The sequence below is a fragment of the Somniosus microcephalus genome, chromosome 23 (assembly GCF_052327205.1).
Source record: "Somniosus microcephalus isolate GS21.2 chromosome 23, FLI_Smic_1.0, whole genome shotgun sequence".
NCBI classification, from domain to species: domain Eukaryota; kingdom Metazoa; phylum Chordata; class Chondrichthyes; order Squaliformes; family Somniosidae; genus Somniosus; species Somniosus microcephalus.
This window is the reverse complement of record NC_141009.1, coordinates 29,524,677-29,551,296: the sequence shown is the minus strand read 5'-3', so window position 1 is coordinate 29,551,296 and position 26,620 is coordinate 29,524,677. Positions and strand designations below refer to the sequence as shown.

General features: G+C 42.7%; 1 protein-coding gene across 6 annotated transcripts in view; it reads right to left on the bottom strand.

Annotated features, from left to right (window-relative positions):
• Positions 1 to 26,620, bottom strand: part of strbp (spermatid perinuclear RNA binding protein) — a 178,107-nt gene that overhangs the window by 134,013 nt on the left and 17,474 nt on the right. For 4 of the 6 annotated variants that reach the window (XM_085965686.1, XM_085965693.1, XM_085965692.1 and 1 more), the window contains exons 2-3: positions 24,953 to 25,014; positions 24,778 to 24,850 (exon numbers count right to left, since the gene is read on the bottom strand). The exons of 1 other annotated variant lie outside the window; for it this stretch is intronic. The gene's annotated coding sequence lies outside the window, so the exon portion shown is untranslated. The remainder of the gene's footprint in view (positions 1 to 24,777; positions 24,851 to 24,952; positions 25,015 to 26,620) is intronic. One more of the 6 variants, XM_085965690.1, reaches the window with a different exon arrangement.

Here is a 26,620-nt window from a genome sequence, read left to right as displayed (position 1 = left end):
ATTACATTTAACTTCTTAGGGAGTCAGATCCCAGTGTCAGAATGCATTAAACTTTTTTAAATTATTCAATTCTTGGGGGTTGGGGAAGAGGGGAAAAAAAAAAAAACTTAGCTAAATATTGGAAACATCATGCAGGAAGTTCCCCCTACATAGGCCTGCTCTTCTGTCTGGACCTCAATTTGGGAATTTCACTTGGGCATTGAATGCTTGGATTTTCAGCTGCTATTGACAAATCCCAGCTGCTGTCGACAAATTCTATGCGCGTGAGATATGCATTATGGAAACCGTTTCCACCATGGGTATATTGGGAAATTAAGAGTAAAAAAATTGTTATCCCCGCCCCCGCCAGTATTTTATACGGTTTAAGTCCAAAGATGTGCGGGTTAGGTTGATTGGCTATGATAAATTGACCCTTAGTGTTAGGGGGATTAAATACATGGGGTTACGGGGATAGGGTGGGATATGTGTTGGTGTAGGGGGTACGGGGATCGGGTGGGATATGTGTCGGTGCAGGCTCGATGGGCCGAGATGGCCTCTATCTGCACTGTGGGGTTTCTGTGATTCTGTGAAGTTGTTAAATAAAAGTTCTGAGGTAATATGGTTTGGCATGCAGCTTTTGTTGTTGTTGTTGTGGACTGATGTTTTCCCTGCACCAGCTTGTATTTATATATAGCGCCTTTAACATAGTAAAACAACCCAAGGCTTCACAAGGCAAAAAATTTGACACCGAGCCACATATGGAGAAATTGGGGCAGATGACCAAAAGCTTGGTCAAAGAGGTAGGTTTTAAGGAGCATCTTAAGGAGGAAAGATAGGTAAAAAGAGGTGGAGAGGTTTAGGCAGGGAATTCCAGAGATTAGGGCCCAGGCAACAGAAGGCACGGCCACCAATGGTTGAGCGATTATAATCAAGGATGCTCAAGAGGGCAGAATTAGAGGAGCGTAGATATCTCGGGGGGGGGGGGTTGTTGGGCTGGAGGAGGTTACAGAGATAGGGAGGGATTTGAAAACAAGGATGAGAATTTTGAAAATCGAGGCGTTGCTTAACAGAGCAAATGTAGGTCAGTGAGCACAGGGGTGATAGGTGAACGGGACTTGGTGCGAGTTAGGACACTGGCAGCCAAATTTTGGATCACCTCAAGTTTACATAGGGTAGAACGTGGGAGGCTAGCCATGTGTGCGTTGGAATAGTCAAGACTAGAGGTAACAAAGGAATGGATGAGGGTTTCAGCAGCGGATGAGCTGAGGCAAGGGCGGAGACGGGCAACGTTATGGAGGTGGAAATAGGCGGTCTTAGTTATGCTGTGGATATGTGGTTGGAAGATCATTTCAGGGTCAAATATGACACCAAGGTTGCAGTGTAATTCAGCCTCAGACAGACGTTAGGGAGAGGGATGGAGTCAGTGGCTAGGGAACAGAGTTTGTGGCGGGGACTGAAAACAATGGCTTCAGTCTTCCCAATACTTAATTGGAGAAAGTTCCTGCTCATCCAGTAGTGGATGTCGAACAAGCAGGCCGACAATTTAGAGACCGTGGAGGGGTCAAGAGAAGTGGTGCTGAGGTAGAGCTGGGTGTCGTCAGCATACATGTGGAAACTGACGCTGTGTTTTCAGATGATGTCGCCATGGGGCAGCATGTAGATGACAAATAGGAGGGGGCCAAGGATAGCTCCTGAGGGGACACCAGAGGTAACGACATGGGAGTGGGAAGAGAAGCCATTGCAGACAATTCTCTGCTTACGATTAGATAGATAAGAATGGAACTAGGCAAGTGCAGTCCCACCCAGCTGGACAACAGTGGAGATTTGAGGGAGAGGGACAGTACCTGAGGAGAGAGAATCGTTCATGTCAGCTAACATGGGAGCGAGAAAAGGAAGTTGTGTGGTCAGCAGTTTGGTGGGAACAGGGTCGAGGGAGCAGGAAGTGGGTCTCATGGGCAAGATGAGTGCAGAGAGGTCATAAGGGGAAATCGGAGAGAAACTGAAGATAGATGCGAGTTCAGGGCTATGACCTTAGAGGAAGTTTGGCCCGGTGGGCATGGGGAAGGAAGGGAGGTGACAGAGGCAGCTGAACGGATGGGATGGTCTCAATCTTGGAGACAAAGAAGTCCATGAGCTCCTCACACTTGCTATCAGAGGTGAGGGTGGAGCAGACAGGGGAGAGGGGTTTAAGAAGGCGGTTAGCAGTAGAGAATAGAAGCCAGGGTTTATCTTTGCATTCCAGAATGATTCTGGAATAGTGAGCAATTTTGGCAGACGAGAGTAGGACCAGATAATGCTTTATGTGGTCCAGACAGATCTGGTGGTGAATGGCTAAACCAGTTGTCCATCATATCCGTTCAAGTCTGCATTCCTTGGATTTCAGGGAGCGAAGATGAGGGCCGTACCAGGGGGAACGGCCAAGATGAGAGAGAGTAATTGTTTTAATAAGGACTAGGGCATCAAAGGTGGAGGCGAGGGTGTGGTTGAGCAGATCGGTAGCTGCAGAAATGTCGAGATGAATGGAGGGCCAAAGGCTGGACAGTTGGGATTTCGTAAGTGCAGTTGTAAGAGAATTGGGAGTGTTTTTTTTCCAGGGGCGGACACAGAAGGAAGTAGGGTTGGGGCGAGAGGGGGGGTGGTGTGGGTGCAGAGCGATACGAGGAAGGTCAGAGATGGCCTTACCTGCGATTGACACGATGGAGTAGCGAGGCCACGAGAGATGGCAAGGTCGAGTGGGTGGCCCCGAATATGGGTTGGGGCGTTTACATGGAGGGAGAGATTAAGGGAGGATAGGAGGGTAGTGAACTCAGGAGAGAGAGCATGATGAATTAAGATTGAGGTTAAAATCACCGAGGATGAGAAGTCGCTCGGCGCAGAGGTCGAGGGAGGAAAGCAGAGAGGATATCTCGGTAATAAAAATTTTTATGGTACTTGGGTGGGCGGTAGAGAATGAGAATTTTAAATGAGAGGAGAGAGGGGTGCAAGAAGGTGAGATGTTCAAAGGAGGAGGAAGTGCCGGAGGAGTAGGGGGGACAGACCAAGGTGTGATTTGGTGATGAGAACCACACCGTCACCACGGTGGTCTGAGCGGGGCAAGTGGTGGAAGGTATAGTCAGGCGGGGAGGATTCATTTAAGGGCAAGGTGTCATCACCCCTCAGCCAAGTTTCCGTCATCATCCAAGGTAAGCTCATGGATGGCAAGGGCCTTGTTCACAAGTGAACAGACATCCTGGAGAGAGATGCGGAGAGGGTCAGTGATGGCTGACCCACTGCTAGCGGCTACAGGGTCAACACTGGGAGGGGCAAGTTGGACAGGGAGGAGATTGGCAAGATTAGCCCCCCCAGTGGGCACGCTGGGCAGGAAGGTCGGCGAGAATAGGATGGGACAGTTAGGGTTGCTGCTGGTAAGGAGGCAGCCACGAGTGCCGTAGATCAAAGCGGGCCCTTCGTAGGATGCCAAGAGAGTCACAGAGGGAAGCTGTAGGCTTATCTAAGAGGGAGTCAAGCCTGGGACAGCAGCAGGAGAGTAGGAAGGTTGGAGAGTAATGAAGGATTGGGGGTCGGGATTTAGGAGGGCAGAGTATCAGAGAGGAGAGATGAAAGGAGGTAAGACAACAGGAGACTGTGGTCAGGGAGGGATAGAGAAAAGGAAAAGGGAGGAGAAAAAAAAGTGGAAAAAGAAATGAATGGCTCGGGTCCGGAGCGGCAGCCAAAGTGTGCACGCGAATGTACATGGAAAAGCTCAGGTTACATAGGTCTGGTTATGTAGTAATTAATGGGATACATATTTCCTGGTAGCAGGGACTAGGTTGGAGACAATAGTAGGGAGACCAGGGTCAAAATCAGGGGTCCCATGGAGGGACAAAGCAGATGTAAACAGGATGGAGCCAGCAGGGAGCAACGACAAACCGCTATCCAAATTCAGAGACAGGTGTAGCAGGAGAGTGAAGTCCAGAAGTTATTTGATGAGTAGAGAGTTCGAGGATGGAGGTTGTTGCCATGGGAATGAGTCGGTAGCGGTGCAGAAATTGGAGGTCACCGTAGATCAAAGCGGCAGAGAAAATGTAAAGCCACAAGCCAGCGACCAGCAAAGCTAAAAATCCAGTAGAACGAGTCACCGGACAGCAAGTGAAACAGCAGCTGCTAGCCAGAAGCCAACAAAGCTGAAAAACCAGTAGAACTAGTTCAGCAGAGAGTCGCAGTTTAAAAGTTATTTAAAAAAAAAACTTTTAGCAGCAGAGTTAGAAACAGCAGGTAAGTCTTGCAGTGTAGTCCAGTGCAGAAGCGTAGTGGTGCAATCCAGTGTTGTTCAAAGCAGAAACGAAGTCGAGATGTCCAGAAGATCAGAAACCAATTTGAGAAAAGAATTCAGCAGCTTAAAACTTGAAGCAACTGAATAGCAGAGCAGAGTCACAGCAGCTGAGTCAAACAGTGTAGTCAGCAGAGCAGCATAGTCCTGTTGACAGAGGAATCCAGGTGATGAAGTCAAGTTTCAGCAGAGTTCCAGCAGTTGAAAGAGCTCAGTGAGAACAAAGACACACAGGGTTGAAGGGTGGGCAGCGGACTCTGCAGGGGTAGCTTTAAACGCAGTTTGCGCTGAAATGCCTTCACTATCAGAGCCAGGGTATCTTAAGCAATCAAAGTAAGGAGATTAGGGGAAGAAAGGGCAAAGGATGGCAATAGATGACCAAGGATACAGTTGAAGAGAAGAGCAGCTCAGTAAGGAGTCACCAGCCATCTTGGATACCAGAATCTGGTATCTCTGGGGCCAGAGTGGGATATTTATGATGAGCTTTGATGCCGACCTCTGATGTAATGACTAGAATTAGCCAGTCAAACCTGTATTTGATCAATAACTAACAACTTGTTCAAATGCTGACCACAGGAGACTCAGCAATGTGGAAACATCCCTGCAGTGCTTTGACAGATTCATCCAAAACTACAAAGCCACAGTAACAGAGAAAAATAATCTTTTACAATCATGTAAGTCAGTGAAAAAGGAACATTTTTGGAGGGAGAAGAAGAAGAAAAAGCACTTGCATCTTAAGCAAATACTGGGAGGTAAAGCAAAAAATAAATCTCAATGTAAATAACTGAGGAAGATGCTTTGATGAAGGAAGAGCAAAAAAAACCATGCATGTTAAACAAGTTCTGTAAAGCACTACAAATATTGTATGTTAGGCCTGTATCTTTCAGTACTAGTAAAGTGTGCAATAAGCTTACCAAGAGTCAGTCATGTGATATATTGCTTCAGTTCATTTGCTGCATTATTGTAATGAATGGGTTAATCACTGTCGCGTTTAGGCTACAATGAGGCTGCAGAAAGAGAAACGACACTCTGTCCCAAACGACCCGAGTAATGCCATGGGTGATGTATAATTTTATTTTTAAATTAGTTTGGTGAGTTGCACTAGGAGTGAGGGAGAATCAGCATGCTTACATTTTTATCAATATTACCTGATGGGAAAATTCAGGTCAGCTTTTTGACAAATTTATGACATTCACTTAACAACACGGATTTAAACCAAATAAATGGTTAATAATAACTTTAAATTGTGGCAGATCAGTCAATGTGAATCTAGGGACATGGGAACATTTGATAAAAGCCATTTCCCTTTCAAATCCTTGGCCGATCTAAAAAAGTTATAAATATACCCCTGGTAGGCCTCATTAGTTTTGGCTCTCTATATATGAAGATAGACTACAGAGTCAAATCAGGAATGACAGGAGCACCGATTTGGGCATCATTCTTAGAATTTTGAAAGTGATCAGCCATCATTCTGACAAACAGCTCATTTGGAATCACATCAGGGTCAGGTTGAGTGGGGAGCAGTGGCTGCAGAATGGAGCCCAAGTCAGGTGGGCAGCAGTGCTGGAGAGTTGGGTGAATGGAGCACAGCAGTAAGGGACATGGGTTACAGAATTTTAAAATTAAAACCACTACATCGAGAGAATTAAGGGAATACCAGTTTAATAGTGTTAGTTCAAATTGTGAATCAACTGTTGGGAGAAAATGGTTACTTTCCTGGATCTATTCTCTTCTCAAGTGCTTCAATCCATGCTTTTATCATTAAGGACTTCACATCCGATTCCAGTGCAAAGAAACATTCTTCTATCTTTGGTGTGCATTTGCATCCCATCATCTTCTCTAGATATCCGCTTCTTATATCTCTTGATTTAGCTCATCCCCAGAGCATCCTTCCAACGGCATATTGTATACAACCCGCCACATCAAAAACTTAGTATACCTGCACGCACTTCAAGAAAAACACCCTCAATTACCTTGCACACTTCAAACAAGCTTCAAGACAACAGGTATCCACATCATGTCATGATGGGTCGATGCACTCTATCTGGTGTACTGTGGGGTAAATTGGGAACAGTGCAAACCAATGCAATATTTCAACCAATCATGAGACCACCTCTTCTAGGTGGTCTGGTTATTAAGAATTTCCATTATTGTTCCAAATCCAGCTGCTTTATACTACATTTTTGGCATTGGCTTGGTACCAAAATTGAAACAGCTCAAACAATTAAAAACTGTTCATTTCTTCCCAATTTCAAAACAAGCTGGAAAAATTTATAGTTTATGCACTTACACACAGATGCAATGGCATTTAGGTTTGAGAAAATGAGCAGTGTCAGTACAATAACATATAATCATTTTGGCGTGAATGAGACTTCATTAGTGCACGTTCACTCACATATTGTGTAACAGCACCATGAAGTACGATCAGTTCTCAATTACTCTCCAATGCTCAGTGACTGGCTTCTAGATTACAAAGTGAGCATCTGTGGCCAATTCACTTACAGAAAGGGGTTTTGTTTTAACATGAAGGTAAAACCATTATTTTCATATTCAGTGGGCTGAAAACAAAATTTGCTTTAAGTTGGAACTCTAACCTATGACTACAGAAGAGTAAAATGATCAATTTGAAGCACTATAGTAGCTAAAAGCATTGCTTTTCTGTAAAATCAAATCCATCAAGGCATTCTCAAAGAAATGCTTAATATGTCACGTGCAAAAAATAATTCTGTATCTTGCATTAGCCAAAATGCTCCGGCATTAATCTTTTACCAAGCCTCAAGTCAAATTTAAACAAAGTGGACTCTACAATTTTAGCCAACATTTGTATTCGGATCTTGTTTCATATTTTAAACCATTCTTCCCTGACTCCATCTCCCAACAAATACCCAAAAAACACCATGCTAAGTAAAGGGCACGTAGTGAAGTACACCACTCTAATACTGAGTAGAGGTTCTACTCCAGCACTGGTGTTGAGGCACACATTTACAATAGAGCATGCCGAAGCAATCTGAAGAGTTGAATTAAAGTACTCCACATCGGGGGGAAAAATGGGTGTCAGTAATACTCTATGTATGGTACTAAAATAGCAAAAAAATGACTGAACATGTCAATCATATCATCGAATCATAGAAATTTACGGCTCAAAAGGAGAATGTCAAGTACCGTTTGTAATTAACAAACAAAATGGAGTGATCAACTATACTGCTAAATCAATATAATACAAGTCAGAAGATGTCAAACTATACAGTACTCTGATCAGGCCATACCGAGAGTACAGTAGCCACTTATCATCACCAAAACAAAAGCCTTACCTAAAAAAAAGTGTAGCTCAATCAGTAAATTTATCAGAAGTTTTCAACTCAGTGGGAGAGGGGTTCTGGCTTGCTCAGTTGCACCCAATTACATTTTTGGTGCTTGGGGGGAAAAAAGTATTGTTTTTCCACCCTCGTCGATTTTCCTTTCCTCACCCCTCTCCTCAATTTATTGACTCTTCGCTGGAGTACAGCTCCACAGGCATATTCTGATACCACGACCATTATTCACATGAAAGCTTCAACAGTGACAGGTAGCTGCTAATTCAACTGTAGAGGCAACACAGCAAAACTCAATCCTGACCTCAACTTTCATACACACACATTTCCAGCAAGCGCCGCTGGACAACAATTAGGAAGGGCGTTCATGTTTGATCCTCACGCTCACCCACCTTCCCCACCCAAATCCAGCAGCAATGCAGCTAATTCTAGCAAATCTACCCTGGCCTCGATTGAGATCCGCTAACTTGGCACAGACCAGGCACTGAAGCTCTGACTTAGCTACTCATTCGTCGGGTCAGCTGCAAATCAGATTTTTTGCACCCCAATGATGGAAAGATAGAACTAAACACAGCAGAAATGTCACAGGAGAAAAAAACAACAATTTACTGAGGTTTTTGAAAACAAATTACTGCTATGAAGTGTAAGCCGTGGCTCAGTCGGTAGCACCCTTGCGTCTGAGTCAGAAGGTTGTGGGTTAAAAGTCCCACTCCAGAGACTGGAGCACAAAAAATCTAGGCCGACTCGCCAGTGCAATACTGAGGGAGTGCTGCACTGTCAGAGGTGCCGTCTTTCAGATGAGACATTAAACCGAGGCCCCGTCTGCTCTCTCAGGTGGACGTAAAAGATCCCATGACACTATTTCGAAGAAGAGCTATCCCCGGTGTCCTGGCCAACATTTATCCCTCAACCAACATCACAAACAGATTATCTGGTCATTACCACATTGCTGTTTGAGAGCTTGCCGTGTGCAAATTGGCTGCCGCGTTTCCTACATTACAACAGTGACTACACTTCAAAAAGTACTTAATTGGCTGTGAAAGGTGTTGCATAAATGCAAGTCTTTCTTTTGAAGAAATTTTGGAGAAAGCCCATGTCTCACATCTAGAGAATTTAAACATTAAAAAAATGACAATGGCTAAAAAAAAACTGATTGAGCAGATACAATGGGACATGCCTTCAGTTCATTGTGTCATCAACAGTAAACTTATACTTTGGAATCACTTCCAGTGTAAGCAGTTCTGCAATGCATTTAAGTGCTTTACATTGTGAACAAGAGCTTCTGCAACAACAGTGAAGCAGCTGTTCAAAAGATACAACTGGGACTAAGATTCTGGCCATGGCCTCCCCCCATTTCAAAGAACGTTCGGCATAAGCCAGCAGTGTTAAAATTACATTCTTGGCCTGTACATGTGAACCAGCTCCGTCAAGGTGTGTTTAGTATCTCTGGTTGTACAGGCAGGTCCGTTAATGCAAAAGCAGCACAAGATTGTCTCAGAGAATCTACTTATGTAAAAATATGAATGAAAATGCACAGCAAAATTAAGTTCTTTTTCCTGCAAATTTCAATTCTTGCAAGTTCAAGATTACTGTTTTGCAGCCCAAGGCCTGATATGATACATGAAAAGTCAGCACAGTTCCCTGCTACCTCTAATAATTTCTCTGCAGTTGAGATGTCATCTGTTCTCGGAATTATAATCTAGTAGCTGCATTGATACCGTCTTTAAAATAAAGGTTTTACTACCCAAAAATATGACTTTCCCGGTCTAAAATGTAGACTCGCCAGCCCATTTATATTGCAGAGCTGTGGGAATGCAAGGACAAGGTGGCAATGCCCTTGTACCAGTTCATTTATCTCAACTATTGGCAAGTACTAGTTAATAACTGTGGCTTGCAAAGCTCTGTACAGGTGAACAGCAGTGAAAATGCTTCATGCCACGCACAGAAGCAAGCAGGAGTATTTCAGATGCTCGCCGTAAGTGCAGTCATAGTTAATTGCCCCTATTGCGCTCTATGTCAGCAGCACTTGTGCTTATGTTGCAGGTAGCAACAGTACTGCCGGAGATATGACTGGAGCCCACTAACTGAAGTGGTGTTAGCTTAGAGTTCCTGTGAACTGGAGCTTTTGCACCATGTTTGTTACTGACACTGCTGTTGGAGCCAATATTCAATAAAAATAAACTTCATCCTGAAACAGCTTCGTCTTCATTTCTGGGTTACGTATGAAGGGGCTGGAGCTTACAATTGCGGTGGTATTAATGTAACCAATTTTAATGTTAAAAAAGTGAAAATATAGTAAGAAAAATGGTCAAAAAAGCCTGATTTTGATCCAAATTAAACCACTCCGTTTCTTAAAAACATGGGTTTAGAAATTGGATCGCGCTACACCCGCTTCTACAGGTGTAGAACCTGCAACTAAGGATCCGACACGACGGGTGGCACGCATTACACATTGCCTGCCCAAAACAGGATTTAGGCTCTTTGCAAATGCAAATCGGGCACCTAATAAATGTTTCAGGCTCCCTTTGCAAAATTCGATTGCAAAGGACAATAGTGGTCAGTTTCTTTAGGCGCTTAGCAGCCAAGCCAGCGGTCCTTAAAGGAATCGCTGGAGGCCGCCACCCAAAAGGCAAGTTTTAAAAAAAACTTAGCTTATTATGGAGCCGGGAAGAGAGGGAGTGCTCCTCCTGGCTCCACATTAAATTCACGGGCCACCACCGGTCACAGCTCGCAACCCCCCACCTCACACACTTTGGGCCTTAGAATTGAAGCCGCTATACAAGCGGGCAAAACAGCCTTCCCTCCCCTAGATTGTCAGGAGCCTCGCTAACTCGCTTTCCTCCTTTAAGACGCTCCTTAAAACCTACCTCTTTGACCAAGCTTTTGGTCACCTGCCCTAATATCTCCTTATGTGGCTCAGTGTCAAATTTTTGTCTTAATACTCCTGTGAAGCGCCTTGGGATGTTTTACTACATTAAAGGTGCTATATAAATACAAGTTGTTGTTGTATCTAAACTATCTTCTCCCCTCCCATCTCGGACACCGCGGCCTAAACTCACCTTTGGCGACAACAAAGGGCAAAGGCACAGTCAGCCAGCCAGAACATGTGCAGAAAGGAACTTTGTCCCTTTAGGCTGAAGTACTACTTAGCTTTTCCATCTTATTTCTGCATGATTTCTGTACAGCTTCCTTCTCCAGAAACTATTGTGATCAAGAGGGCTTCTTTCTGATACAGTTTGTGCACAGCCAAAAGGCACATTTTGCAGAAGCCATTTTGTGGGTGGTATCTTTCTTACAACAACCAGTTTTAAGCTAAGGATAAAGTAGAGTGTATTATGCATGAAAACATTTGCTGCACCTGAATCCTGTAATATTCTCAATTCTACATTTACCCATGACAGCTAAATTTATTGCAAGAAACTAGAGTATTGTGCCAAGTCCACTTGGCTGAGTAGAACTATGAATTATTTGCTGCTGGCCATCTGATGCATTGTGCTACTGTTTGGAACAGAACCATTATTGTTGCAAGTTTATTGCCAAAATGTAATGCTTTTGTTAGAGTTCTCTGAAGTTTAGTCAGTGCAACAGTATTCTTTTCTGGAGCTTCTAACACCCAAATAGTGTCAAGGGTTTAAGCTAGGATTCCTGAACAAAGTTAAGCTTCCAACTAGAAGTAATAAAAAAGGTCAGCATTCTCAGGTTCAAATGTATACCAACACCGATTAAGTTTTTTTCCTGTAAATTAGTTTAGATCTCCCACAGATAACAGAAATACATACGACAACACAGGCACAGATTGACAGTCAATGCAACTGCTTATTTACATGGAGATTTTGCAGGTACAGTATATTATAAACTTTAGTTACGTGTTACTCAACAGAAGTTAATTTAAACAAAAGTGGAAGACATGGAGTTCTAATTATAATTTGCACATAAGTTTTCACCTAATTTGTTTGCTTTGGAGATTCTTGCATTTTACGAGGTTGCAGAGCACAGTCAGTTCACAGATTTCACACCCAGGCTATATTGCCGATTTGGCACGCTGATGCAGAAACCACAAAGAATGGAAGCACATATCACTGCAGTCACTCAGCTCAAATTTAACATGTACACACTCTTCATTTAACCTAGAAAATACTGAAAGCATTACCAAGTTTCTGCTCTACGTTCATCATATTTTCAGATACTTACCAAGTGATCTGAAGTGGAAATATCTGAGACAGTAGCAATGTAACCACTAATAATTTTACAAGAGTAAATGCTAGATTCCAGAGTTAGAAAAGCACCATTTGTACTGGAGTGCTTCGGGACTATATTTTCTCATAACACACTAGGGCTGGAAATAAGAGGTTGTAAATTTGCATTTCAAATAAAGAGGGTTTCTTGTTGTACAATAAAAAAACTACCATTATCAGGGTAAAATTACTTTGTGAGCAAGCCAATTACTAAACATGCAGTTCTTGTGGAATTTTACTACAAATAATACATGAAGTTGAAGTTTAAAAAGAATTCCCGCTACCAACTTCTGTTCAAGAATGACTCAAATACAAGTACAGACGGGGGCCATTTTGCCCAAATAGCTAATTCCAATAATCTACAGTTCCTACCATCACAGCATTTAACTGCCTCAAACAATTCCAAAGTTTTTGCTTCCACTATCCTACCTCGAAGACCAGCTACTAATCACATTTTGTAGGACAAAGTATTTCCTGACATCAAGTCTGAACTTCCCCCCCCCCCCCTTTACCAGTTTGTGCCGATTTCACTTATTCTATAAAGTCCCCTCTCATTTGCCTTCCTTCAAGGATAAATAGTCCTCGTTTTTCTTAACATCAGTCAGCCTTTTTGACCCTTCCTTGTGTCACTTCTAGGCCTTGGTTGTTCCTCTTCTTGGTAGCCAGAACTGAACATAATATTAAGATGCAGCCTGGCCATAGCACTATACAGCTTCAGCGATTTGGCACTAAAACTCAGCATTCGGTTTATTTATTGGATTCCTGCTCCAGATTAACTGGACATGGTAATTCTTGAGTATACTATCACTTGGGAGATTTATTTCAGCCCCTCTCTACCAGTTAGTTCGAAACTATTCATTATGTTCTTTTCTTCCAAAATGCCTTAATTCTGGCGATTTGCATTTTCTATAGTTCCTTAGACGCTTCATCCAACTCCAGTCACCCTTTCCCTCCCAAAAGTTAGTATCTTTCAGCGGCACAAAAACAAAAAGGGAGTTTATACATCAACTTTCAACAATTTTTTTTTCTTCGCATAACTTGCATGTCATGACCCAACTATTATACTGGTATCTTAAACCAGTCAGGCCAGCAATGCAAGAGTTCTACCACAAACTATCTTTCCCTCCCACATCCAAGGGGCAAATTGCCACAGGCTAATTTACCCCAGGACAGAAACCAGCATCAATCAATGTGATCTGGAATTACAAATTCATTTCTATCCCACAGCCTTTAGTTCATTCACTATGCACTCATTAACTCATTGGGTTTTGCAGTTTTTAAACAAACTTGATTTCTATTACATCCATAAAAATGATTCTGTAAATTTCTCACCATCATAACAGCTTAATTAGAAAAATGGATCAAGTCACAGGTCTACTCAACACATTAAAAAAGGTTACAAATTTTCAAGTCATGCAAAACAAGTAGTGAATCAGAACTGGCAAATCAGAAATCTTGCAGCATTAAAATCACCATAATAATATAGTACAGCACAGAAGGAGGCCAGTCAGCCCATTGAGTCTGCGCTGGCTCTTTCGAAGAGATAGGAAACTGACACGTGGAGTGGGGCTATGAATTTCCATTGCACCTCATCAATAGTGATAAAATGTTACTGCAGGAAAAATTGGAGCACTTTTTCTTCCCAGTTAAAAAACATAATATGGCTGCGTGTAGTTAAAGCTATGACTGAATGGATAATAACAAATTGCAAAAAAAAAAAAAGATTTCCTTTGCTAGAGACCAGCTGTTGTACAACTCCTATAAATATCTTGCTCAGTCTACTGGCAATGGCTAATAAAATACATACATCTGTCTCTGGCAGTAGAACTATCAGGAGGAAAGCATTTTTCTACTTCAGTAACTGCAGTTTGCATTTGCTAGATAACCATTATCCCCATTCTCTTTAAATATGTCCTACTCTGCTTAAAAAAAAAGAACAAAATTCACACTTATTTCAAAATTTGTCATTGTACAAACATTTACTTGGAATATAGTTTTGCAAAATTAATATAACAAAGACAACAACATGGCTTCATGAGACTCAAAACTGCTGATTTTCAAAACACATAATTAGTGTCGGCATCCCAAACCAATGTAGGGTGGGAGGGAGTAATTTCCTACTTATGCTGTGCAGACACTTTACAGCTGGACAAACATTATGAAGACGTTTATTAGAGTGCCAAAAGCATAACAAGTCAGGGATCATACCACTATATAGTGGGACTGTAGTGCAACTTGAAGCAAAACTGCAATTCATTTATATAAAAATTATTTAAGAAACATCTCAATTTCATCCATACCCGTTTCTAACTTCCATCATTTTAACCGTAATCTTTGAATATTCCCTTTCTTCACTATCATTTATCCTTCTACTCATTTCATGCTCTCCCTTGCTCATTGTCCTCTTATATAGCTTTAGGGGTAAAACACTGAACAATTAAGGGTTGATGTTCAACAGGCAGAAAAGGAAAACTTTGTAATTGAGACTTCCTTAGCTACACTCACTTTATCACAGTCCGAGGTACTAGAACCTTAATAACCATGCATCTGACAGACTACTTCAATTATATGGTCAGTCAGGTTGAATTCTGGACAGGAGCACGATGTTTTTGATTTTGTATGATTAAACTGCTAACTTGTTATTCCCAAGGTTGTTAAAACAATTTTTAAAGCTACAGCTCGCCCATAAATATGCATAGTGAATAAAGATTAGAAAAATCACCCTTCATGATATGCACCATCAAAAAAACCCTCCTTTGAGCTCTTTGTCCTTGCAAGCTACTGCCCCATCTCCAACTTTCTGCTCCACTCGGAAATCCTTGAACTTCTTGTTGCCTCCCAAATCAGTACCCATCTTCTCAGTCCATGTTTGAATCCCTCTCCCTGCCAGAGCAGTGAAACAGCCCTAATCAAAGTTACAAATGACATCTTCTGTGACTGTGGTGCATTATCCCTCTTCATCCTACTCAACCTTTCTGCAGCCTTTGACAGTTGAGAACAGCATATTCCTCCAACACCTAACCGCCATTGTCCAGCGCAGTGGTCGATTCCATTCTTATCGATCAACTCGTAGCCATGCTTTCTCTCACCACTCCCAGACTGTTAACTCTGGAATCTCAAGGATCTGTGCTTGGCTCCTCATCTACATGCTGCCCCTTGACGACATTATCTGAAGACATGGGGTCAGCTTCCACACGTATACCAATGATACCCAGCTCTACTCCACCATTGCCTTTATGCGGAGCCCACTTGTCCAACAACCAGTCTTTGATAACCTGCAATTTCCTCCACTATATGTTCGGAAGATCAAAGCCATTATTTTCAACCCCCTCCATAAACTCAATACTCTTGCCATCAATTCCATCCCTCACCCCAGCCATCGTCTTGGGTTCAACCAGCCTGCTCGTAACCTTGACCCCAGGTACTCTCCATCACAAAGACGGCTTACTTCCACCTCCAGAATAGCAGCCGAGTCAGTCCAGTTGCTGCTAAAACTATCATCCACGCCTCTGTCATCTCTAGACTCAACTATTCCAATGCACCCCTGGCCAGCCTCCCATATTCAACCCTCCATAAATCAAGCTTCGCCAAAACTCTGCTGCTCTATCCTATCCCATACCTCGCCCTGCTCAACAAGCACTTGTCCTTGCTGACCGACATTGGCTCCCAGCCCCCCAATGTCTCCAATTTTGAATTCTCATCCTCATGTTTAAATCAGTTATTGGCTTGCTCCTCCCTATCTCGAACATTCTCCAGCCCTAAAACTTTCCCAGCACTCCGCATTCCTCGGACTCTGGTCTCTGTGCATCGTCCCCTTTCACCCTGCCGTTGGTGGCCATACTTTCAGCCATCTAGGACCGACACTCAAAGTCCTTCCCTCGCCTCCAAGATCCTCTTTAAAGCCTACCTCTTCCCTCCTAATATTTCCTTTAACTTGGCATCCATTTTTGTCTGATTATGCCTCTGTGAAGCATCTTGGGACCGAGGTGAGGAATTTCTTCACTGAGGGTGGTGAATCTTTGAGCCTCCACAGCATCTTGGGATCATTTCTACTTTGAAGGCACTAAATAAGTGAAAATTAGAGCTCGATACTGTTGTTATCCCATCTCCACACTACTGTTCCCGAGGAGCTGAGTGACCTCCTGCACTATCCCCATACCCCTTGATTCCCTTAACATCCAAAAATCTATCAATCTCTGTCTTGAATATTCTCAATGACTGGAATTCTCTACCCCAGAGGGCTGTGGAGGCTCAAAGATTCACCACCCTCAGTGAAGAAATTCCTCACCTCGGTCCTAAATGACCAACCCCTTATTCTGAGACTATGACCCCTGGTTCTAGACTCCCCAGCCAGGGGAAATATCCTCCCTGCATCTACCCTGTCAAGCCCTGTAAGAATGTTGTATGTTTCAATGAGATCACCTCTCATTCTTCTAAACTCTAGAGAATGTAGGCCTAGTCTACTCAATCTCTCCTCATAGGACAATCCCCCCATCCCAGGAATCAGTCTGGTGAACCTTTGTTGCACTCGCTCTATGGCAAGTATATCCTTCCTTAGGTAAGGAGACCAAAACTGTACACAATACTCCAGGTGTGGTCTCACCAGGGCCCTATATAATTGCAGTAAGACATCTTTACTCTTAAACTCAAAGCCTCTTGTAATAAAGGCCAACATACCATTTGCTTTCCTAATTGCTTGCTGTACCTACATGTTAATTTTGCGATTCATGTACAAGGACACCTAGCGAAAGGGTTTGAGTACAGGAGCAAGGATGTCCTGCTGCAGTTGTACAGGGCCTTGGCGAGACCACACCTTGAGTATTGTGTGCAGTTTTGGTCGCCTTATCTGAGGAAGGATGTTCTTGCCATGGAAGGAGTTCAGCGAAGATTCACAAGGCTGATCCCTGGGATGGCAGGAGGAGAGATTGGGTCGATTGGGATTATACTCGCTGGAGTTTAGAAGAATGAGAGGGGAGCTCATCGAAACTTATAAAATTCTGACAGGTCTGGACAAACTAGATGCAGGTAGAATGTTCCTGATGGTCGGAGAGTCCAGAACCAGGGGTCATAGTCTAAAGAAAAGGGGTAAGCCATTTAGGACAGAGATGAGGAAGAATTTCTTCACCCAGAGTGGTGAACCTGTGGAATTCTCTACCACAGAAGGCGGTTGAGGCCAAGTCTTTAAATATATTCAAGAAGGAGTTAGATATATTTCTTAGAGCTAAAGGTATCAAGGGATATGGAGAGAAGGCAGGTACGGGGTACTGAGTTTGGATGATCAGCCATGATCTCATCGAATGGCAGAGCAGGCTCGAGGGGCCGAATGGCCTACTCCTGCTCCTATCTTCTATGTTTCTATGTCCCTCTGAATACCAACATTTCCCAATCTCTCACCATTTAAAAAATACTCTGCTTTTCTATTTTCCTACCAAAATGGATAACTTCACATTTCTCCACATTATATTCCATTTGCCATGTTCTTGCCCACTCATTTAGCTTGTCTATATCCCCTTGAAGACTCTTTGCACCCGCCTCAACTTACATTCCCATCCAGCTTTGTATTATCAGCAAACTTGGATATACAGTATTACATGTGGTCCCCTTACCCAAATCATTGATATAGATTGCGAATAGCTGAGGCCCAAGCACTGATCCTTGCGGTAACCCACTAGTTACAGCCTGCCAACCCGAAAATGACCCGTTTATTCCTACTCTCGGTTTTCTGCCCATTAACCAATCCTCAATCCATGCTAGTATATTACCCCCAATCCCATGAGCCCTAATTTTGTTTAATAACCTCTTGTGCCTTCTGAAAATCCAAATACACCACATCCACTGGTTCCCACTTATCTATTCCGCTAATTACAACCTGAAAAAATCTCCAACAGATTCATCAAACACGATTTCCCTTTCATAAATCAGTGTTGACTCTGCCTAATCCCATTATTATTTTCTAAGTGCCCTGTTGCCACGTCCTTAATAATAGATTTGATGTCAAGCTAACAGGTCTGTAGTTCCCCGTTTTTCTTAAATAGTGGGGTTACATTTGCTACCTTCCAATCCACAGGAAGTGTTCTAGAATCAGAAGCAAGTCAGGAGACTAATCCTTCTGTGTCAAGGTCGCCATTTTTACTGCACAGGAAGCAAATTATGTGCAGCAGGTTACCCACTTTAATTATTCAACATACATGGACAACATGCGCTCACTCATGTTATTTCTCATACATGCAGTACAGAATTCATTCCATGAACCAGAGCAACTTGAAGCAAAATCAACAATCTGCTGATCTTAACCATCAAGGTCAACTGTAACCACTCCATCCTCACCAAGGCAGTCCTCAAGAATTATGGATCATTAGTACAAGTAATCAGGTGCTATCCTACAAAATAAATTATGCAATGACCACCAAATAAATTTGAACCAAGCAAACCTGCCAAACGGAGCAGATGTTCTAGTAGTCAGACTGCACACACGTCACCCTCTGACAAACTGCAATGATCTAATTAGCTGAATGATGACTGTTCCTAGGAATTCTGGGTGGAAACCGACTATATATATGTCACAAAGAAACTACCACGCCCAAACACCACTCAAATTGCTTCATTTTTAACTACAGAATGCAGTCATATTCCTAACATAGGATTAACACGGCATACGAAGTTAAATACACTTGTATAGAAGATTGCTCCTCTTCACGCATGGAATAAACAGTGTTTAATACCTCTATATATAACTTGCCTTTATATCGGATCAAGTTGGACGTCAAGAATGTGAACAGTCTGGTTCTGCCCGAGACACTGGCTGGGGAAGGGTATGGAATTGCTATTGAGGATATTGAGTTTGTGGCAAAGGGTCAAAGACAATGGTTTCAGTCTTTTCAATGTTTAACTGGAGGAAATTACAGTTCATCAGTGGCTCAATACTGGACAAGCAGACTAACAGCAGAGACAGTGGAGGGGTCGAGAGGTGGGTGAAAAGACCCATGTCTGAAGATGATGTCAGTAAGGTGCAGTATATGGATAAGGAAAAGGGGACGAAGATAGATCCTTGGGCGACATGAAGGTACTGCGTGGGGTCTGAAAGAGAAGTCATTGCTGGAGATGCTCTGGTTATGTGATTGGATAAGAGTGAAAGCAAGTGAGTGTAATCCTCCAAGTCAATGCATATTAGGATCAAAATATCAACTTTAAGGACAAAGGAAATTAAGTTACAGTACTCGTATTCCCTGTTCCATTCTTCACAACTGAAAACTTCAGCTTTCTGGGCACAAAGAGTGTGTCATTTGGACTACAAATAATAGCGTGGTTTTTGCAGTATGTTTTGCTGCCATTAATTATTGCCTGTAAATACTCTGTAGTGGTTACCTAGCACATCCAATGAACAGATGTACTCAAAAGGTTATACATGTTAAACCACAGCTTTTATAGAACAGGTACTGATAACTGAGGATGCAAAGTTATGATGAGGCATAATTATATTGTTCCCCATAATGCCTAATGGTTGTATAATTAGAATGAATAGCAGTTTCGAATTACTAACGTTTCCTTGGCATGAAAATGAACCACGAGCTGACAGAAAAGGTCACGGTAGCCAGTTTTCATGTATAACTTTTAAATAGTCAGGAAGCATTATATCTTTCAACTTCCATATCAACATAGCACAGCAAGTGCCAAGCCTGACAAGTAAACTTAACTATGCAGTGAAGTACTGATCACTAATTCAAAGATTTACACTTTACAGCAGCTAATAGACTATTTAGTCAAATATTAATTCTATATATTAAATAAAGTATTACGGATACGATTCCAAGTCAGTTTGTCCACTGTTCGGGTAATAGGTCTACAGAGCAACATTATATTCCCCAACCACTCAATCATTAGAATTTATATAATTCAATTTAGTGATACAAATACTATAATGAATACTTGGAGGTTCTGATCTTGTGCATGCAGTTAAAATTTACATTAACTAAGTACTGGAGACTAATAATACAATAATCTAATCTTTAATTATATCTCTACAAAAGATTAGTCCAAAGTAAATTGGAAAAGTATCGTTACAGCAACACACTGCAACAGGCTCACAGTTTAATTACTCAAACAGCAAGTTCATATCAGGTTTTGCCATCAGAATATATAAGCAAACTTCAGTTTCATGAAAATAATTAAATGCTATTGCAAATAATATCACTGAATAGTTAAGATCAACTTTGATCAAGTACCATATATACAGACACTTCTGAAACAACCCAACAAAAAACCTATGCCTCTTGTGTAAGATGAAAGGCAACATTATAAAGCTTGTACTCATCATCACATTGGTTAGCATCCACAAATATATTTTCTCTCTGTTCTCTCATTTTAATCAGTTGTTGCTCCACAAGTCTCCTCCAGCATCTCTCCTGACTTCAGTTGCAGCTCTGACCGATTTTAAAGCATTTCCTTGCACCTATCCTATTGGGCTGTCTCGGATTTCAAATCAGCAGCGGAAGTGTGAACTGAAGTTGGAAGGAAGAAATGTCATTTTTAAGTACCGCAGTCCTGGAGCACCAAAGTAACAGCGGATTAAGAACATTCCATGTTCGTCTCCAAGACTTTCTTCGTTATTTCCCCCTTTTCAAAGGAACTTTATCCAAAGAGTGGTAAGAATGTGGAACACACTACCACAAGGAGTAGTTGAGGCGAATAGCATAGATGTATTTAAGGGAAAGCTAGATAAACAGATGAGGGAGAAAGGGATAGAAGGTCATGCTGATAGGGTTAGATGAAGAGGGGTGGAAGGAGGCACGTGTGGAGCATAAACACCAGCATGGACCAGTTGGGACGAATGGCCTGTTTCTGTGCTGTAAATATTATGTATGCATGATTGAACTGCTAGTGGCCCAGCAAAGAACTGAAAAACACATCAGTCCAACTGCAATGGTCATATTATGACAAACCATGGCCCTGTGACTTGAACTCTGGGCCACTGTCCTCTAATTGAGAAGTACTAAAGGATGGAGCAACAGCTGAAACAAAGAAATCCAGTCCTCTCGTGCGGAGGTATTTAAACGGTAACTTCCTCCTCACCTCAATAAAGATCCTGCTGCTAACATTAAATCTCTTACTGTACCTGTCCTCTTGGACTGCTTCAGATTTAAAATCAGCAGTGGAGCCTCGACTACAGTCAGGGATTGGGAGAGTTGCTTTTTAATTATCACGGCAGATAGGAACATCTTTGCTGTTCCAAGGCAATGATATTTAAATACCGATTCTAAATTAGCAACAACGTTGCTCTGGTCCTCTAGCACTGTGAAAATAGGTTCAGATGAAGAAGGACCTTCAGCTGATACAGGAAACTCTTTTATCCGGCACCGACGGGACCGGCGTGGTGCCGGTTGATCAAAAAGTCCGGATTACAGAGAGGTATACTTACTAAGGTACGAGAGCCCCGTACACGGCCACAGGTGCAGGAGTCCCGGTTACACGGCCACAGATCCAGGAACCCCGGTTACACGGCCACTAATATAAAGTAAAACTTACCTGAACCTACGCCTGAATTTTGCTTAAGAGAGATTTCTGGTTATTTAGGTGCTGGTTAAAAGAGAGTTTCCTGTATTTATCTTTCTTTCAGAATGCCAATCCTACCAAAGTCTTATTAAAGCATCTAGCTGTTTCTATACCATGGCCTCTATAACACTTCCAGGAAATCCATTCCAGCTGTTAATTAGCCTCTAAAAAAAAATATTTCTTGACATCAGCCATAAATTTGTCTTCACAACTCAGAAACCTGTGTCCTTTTGCCCTGCTATTGCCAAATACTGTTTTTCTCTATCCCATTAAGTGTTTGTTCCCTTTGGAGGAAGATATTGTAAATATTGTCAAACCTCACAGCTCTTCCCTTGGACACTTGGGGTGAACCTCATTGCGCTTTTCTGCACTGCTTTACGAACTGAATGGCCTACTTGTGTCAGCCACATTGACCAGAACTAGATTTAAAAGGCAACTCAACCTCTAAAATGAAGAAAACCCAGCAATACAGATAGTACTCACATAGAAACGCAAGAACAGGATTAGGCAGTTATGCCATTCAATTACATCATGGCCGATATGCATCTCAACTTCATTTACCCACTTTTAAATCTATATCCATTGATACCCTTACCCAACACCATCGATCTCGGCCATGAAATTTTTAATTGATCCAGCATCCAGTGTTTCTGGGGAACGAAAGCTCCTGATTTTGACTAACCTTTGTGCAGAAAAAGTGCTTCCTGATTTCACTCCTAAATGGTCTAGCTCTAATGTTATGAATATGCCCTCTTGTTCTCGATTCCCCGACCAGAGGAAATAATCTCTCTATAACCACACGATCAACACTTATCATTTTAAATACCCTCAATTAGGTCACATCTAAATCTTCTAAACTCAAGGGAACACAAACCCAGTTTAAACAGCCTATCTTTACAATTTAAACCTTTAAGCCCTGGTATCATTCTGGTGAATCTGTGCTATACCCTCACCAAGGTATCTTAAGAAAAGCCAGGCAGAAAGCCAAAGTAAAATTTGAGGAAAGGTGCAAGACAGGAAAGAACAAATGGTTCTTCAAGAAGCTCCGATTCTAATGTGTGTAAATTGCATTTATATAGTGCCCTTTACTTCAGGATGCCCTAAAGTGCTTTACAGCCAATTAAGTACTTTTAACGTATAGTCACTGTTGTAATGTAGGAATGGTTCAGTGCCCAAAACTGAACACAGTACCCCAGATGGAGTCTGACCCAGGCTCTGTACAACCGAAGGCCAAAATTTCATTAGCCTTTGGATTACTTTTTGTATCAGTGCACTCGCTTTGCGATTTGTCTACATGGACACCCGAATCCCTTTCCTCCTCCACAGCTCTGAGTCTCTCACCATTATAAAAATACTCCAGTCAGTCTTTCGCAGATTGAAAGTGGATGACCTCACACTTCCCCACATAGAACTCCATCCACTATAGTTTTGCCCACTCACTAAGTCTGTGCATGTCCCTTTGTAACTTTTTTTTTTTTTTTTTTAAATTCATTCATGGGATGTGGACGTCGCTGGCAAGGCCAGCATTTATTGCCCATCCCTAATTGTCCACGAGAAGGTGGTGGTGAACTGCCTTCTTGAACCGCTGCAGTCGGTGTGGTGAAGGTACTCCCACAGTGCTGTTAGAGAGTTCCAGGGTTTTGACCCAAAGACGATGAAGGAACAACGATGTATTTCCAAGTGAGGATGGTGTGCAACTTGGAGGTGGTGATGTTTCCATGCACCTGCTGCCCTTGTCCTAGGTGGTAGAGGTCACGGGTTTGGGAGGGACTCCCGAAGAAACCTTGGCGAGTTGCTGCAGTGCATCTTGTAGATGGTACACACTGCAACAATGGTGCGCTGGTGGTGGAGGGAGTGGCTGTTTACGGTGGTGGTTGGGGTGTCAATCAAGTGGGTGGCTTTGTCCTGGATGGTGTCAAGTTTCTAGTGTTGTTGAAGCTGCACTCATCCAGGTAAGTGGAGAGTATTCCATTACACTCCTTACTTGTACCTTGTAGGCTTTGGGGAGTCAGGTGGTGAGTCACTTGCCACAGAATACCCAGCCTCTGACCTGCTCTTGTAGCTACAGTATTTATGTGGCTGGTCCAGTTAATGTTCTGGTCAATGGCGACCTCCCAGGATGTTGATGGTGGAGGATTCAACAATGGTAATGTCATCGAATGTCAAGGGGCAGTGGTTAGACTATCTCTTGTTGGAGATGGTCATTGCCTGGCACTTAGGTGGCAAGTAGCATTTGCGCTACACATCAGCCTAAGAACAAATGTTGTCCGGGTCTTGCTGCATGTGGGCACGGGCTGCTTCATTATCTGAGGAGTTGCGAATGGAACCGAACACTCTGCAATCATCAGCAAATATCCCCATTTCTGACCTTATGATAGAGAGGAGATCATTGATGAAGCAGCTGAAGATGGTTGGGCCTAGGACACTGTCCTGAGGAACTCCTGCAGCAATGTCCTGAGGTTAAGATGATTGGTCTCCAACAACTACAACCATCTTCCTTTATGCTAGGTATGACTCCAGCCACTGGAGAGTTTCCCCCTGATTCCCATTGACTTCAATTTTACAAGGGCTCTTTGATGCCACACTTGGTCAAATGCTGCCTTGATGTCAAGGGCAGTCACTCACCTCACCTCTAGAATTCAGCTCTTTTGTCCATGTTTGGACCAAGGCTATAATGAGGTCTGGATTCAAGTGGTATTAGCAGAACCCAAACTGAGCATTGGTGAAAAAGTTATTGGTGAGTAAGTGCCGCTTGATAGCACTATCGCCGACCCCTTCCATCACTTTGCTGATGATTGAGAGTAGACTGATGGGGCGGTAATTGGCCGGATTGGATTTGTCCTGCTTTTTGTGGACAAGACATACCTGTTTAGGTCTTGTTAGGTAGATGCCAGTGTTATAGCTGTACTGGAAAAGCTTGGCTTGAGGTGCGGCTAGTTCTGGAGCACAAGTCTTCAGCACTACAGCCTGGATGTTGTCTGGGCCCATAGCCTTTGCTGTATCCAATGCACTCAGCCGTTTCTTGATATCACGTGGAGTGAATCGAATTGGCTGAAGACTGGCTTCTGTGATGGTGGGGACCTCAGGAGGAGACCAATATGGATCATCCACTCGGCACTTCTGGCTGAAGATGTTTGCAAACACTTCAGCCTTGTCTTTTGCACTCGTGTGCTGGGCTTCGCCATCAAGGATGAGGATGTGCGTGGAGCCGCCTCCTCCCATTAGTTGTTTAATTGTCCACCGCCAATCACGACTGGATGTGGCAGAACTGCAAATATAAAACACTGCTCACCTTGTGCGAGTATATCTTTCCTCAATGTACAAAGCAATTTTAGATCAAAAGCGATGTGTGCCTGCAGCTCCAACTCAATGGGAAGCAAAGGATATTACTGACCTGTAGAGACGCATCACTTCAAATCTCATCATGTGGAAGAACAAAGAAATTTTGCCAAAGATCCAATTTCATCCTAGAATCAACACAGCACACAAAATAAAAAGCAATTTTATGGAATTAAAACATTATATTCTTTAATTCCAGAGCTCCCTAAAACAGGACTTTCTGAACTCACATTATCTACTGACGAGACTGATAGCAGTAGTCTCCTACACGTACGTATTCAATACAATGAAACTGCAAGAAAGAGATTTCAAATCAGTTTTTAGATAAATCATTCGAAGACTACCGAAGCGACTCTCGTCTCGTAAATTATTCTAGCAAGTTACTGGTTAAAAAAAGTTACAGGTGAAAAAGTTACAGGAAAAATTAATTTTGTTAAAAAAAGACAGCTGAAGAAATAAGTCTGTTACATTCTTAACCCATAGTATTTAAATAAACCACAATTAAAGCCTGATGAACCATTTTTCAATACATGTACACCTAAAAGTTATTTTGTGTCAAGAACAAAAACGAACAGGAAACAGAAAGTAGGAATAAATGGGTCTTTTTCGGGGTGGCAGGCAGTGACTAGTGGGGTACCACAGGGATCAGTACTTGGACCCCAGCTATTCACAATATATATCAATGATTCGGATGAGGGAACCAAATGTAATATTTCCACGTTTGCTGACGACACAAAACTAGGTGGGATCGGGAGTTGTGAGGAGGATGCAAAGAGGCTTCAAGGCGATTTAGACAAATTGAGCGAGTGGGCAAATACATGACAGACGCAGTATAACGTGGATAAATGTGAAGTTATCCACTTCGGTAGGAAAAACAGAAAGGCAGAGTATTATTTAAAAAGGGATAGATTGGGAAATGTTGATGTACAAAGGGACCTGGGTGTCCTTGTACACCAGTCACTGAAAGCAAACATGCAGGTGCAGCAAGCAGTTAGGAAGGCAAATGGTATGTTGGCCTTCATTGCAAGAGGATTTGAGTACAGGGGCAAGGATACCTTACTACAGTTATACAGGGCCTTGGTGAGACCACACCTGGAGTACTGTGTGCAGTTTTGGTCTCCTTACCTAAGAAAGGATATACTTGCCATAGAGGGAGTGCAGCGAAGGTTCACCAGACTGATTCCTGGGATGGCAGGACTGTCGTATGAGGAGAGATTGGATCGACTAGGCCTTTATTCACTAGAGTTTAGAAGAATGAGAGGGGATCTCATTGAAACATAAAATTCTGACAGGGCTAGACAGACTGGATGCAGGGAGGATGTTTCCCCTGGCTGGGGGGGTCTAGAATGAGGGGTCAGTCTCAGGATACATGGTAGGACATTTAGGACTGAGATGAGGAGAAATGTCTTCATTCAGAGGGTGGTGAACCTGTGGAATTCTCTACCACAGAAGGCTGTGGAGGCCAAGTCACTGAATATATTTAAGAAGGAGATAGATAGATTTCTAGACACAAAAAGGCATCGAGGGGTATGGGGAGAGAGCAGGAATATGGTATTGAGATAGAGGATCAGCCATATTGAATGGCGGAGCAGGCTCAAAGGGCCGAATGGCCTACTCCTGCTCCTATTTTTCTTTGTTCTATGTTTATAACCATGGCTTGCAAAATCCCCTCTACGACTCTTCAGTCAAATGCATAACTTTATGAACTTAAATTTGGTGTAGACTGTGCCAACCGAAAGGAGCAAACATTTAGTCCACCCACCATGCTATGTCATGGGATGGGCAGACACAGGATCATGTAGACTATTCCTCATAGACTAATCGTGTTACGAGGGAAACAGTTTTCCCCACAGAAAGGACAGTTTAAAAAAGGAAATCTGGTTGCCTAGTCACATCCA